Source organism: Mus musculus, chromosome 3 (assembly GCF_000001635.26).
Source record: "Mus musculus strain C57BL/6J chromosome 3, GRCm38.p6 C57BL/6J".
In the NCBI taxonomy this organism is placed as follows: domain Eukaryota; kingdom Metazoa; phylum Chordata; class Mammalia; order Rodentia; family Muridae; genus Mus; species Mus musculus.
The window spans coordinates 155,501,868-155,502,659 of record NC_000069.6 but is presented as its reverse complement, the minus strand read 5'-3'; positions in this window follow the sequence as shown (position 1 = coordinate 155,502,659).

Genomic DNA, 792 nt, shown 5'->3' with positions numbered 1-792 from the left:
CTCCATAAGCATCTGTCCAGGTACAGCAGCATCTGTTCACAATTGTGCAGACTGGGCACCAGCCTAGGAGGAGGATTTTCAGGGCAAATCCATCATCCATAACAACCTTGGCCCATGTTCTGATGCCTGGAATTCAGCGAGAACTGCACACTGTTTATCTCAGTGAAAGTCAGGCAAAGTTTCACTACCCTTCTTCCTGCCTGGAGGACTCCCATTGCTGAGTAAATAACTATGGCAGATCCTCCTAGGAAAGGAGGAACTATTCATCCTCCTAGAAAATGCCCTCCTATAACCACATGCAGCTACATTTTAAAGAGTTCTTAAGACTTATCTAAGGGCAATGCTGTACACTGGTGTTGTCTCTTGAATGTGCGAAGGTCTCTATAACCTTCTAAAAGTGTAAGTGGCTACATTTTACAGGAGGAAGGTGGTTAAAGTGCTTAATGCATGAATCTATAAAAGAAACAGTGTTGATATTCACATGGAAAAAAAATGTCATGATCTTAATTGTTAGGAAAGCTTGAAATGGGGATATGTCTAATGGCATGGGACTTGTCCTTCTCACAAATATCCTCTCAAACGACTGATACTTCTTAGACTTGTTTAAGATTGTTTGGATATATGTGCTGATTTCTTGGTTTCAGAATTAATTTATCAATTCCATCAGTCCTGTTTGTCATGGTACTCTGGACATGAATGTATTTCTGACCCATGGAGAGCAGTGGTCAGGCACTTCAGAGAAGGTGGATGAGGGAGCTTTAGCACACAGGATCCCACACTGATGGCTCCTGT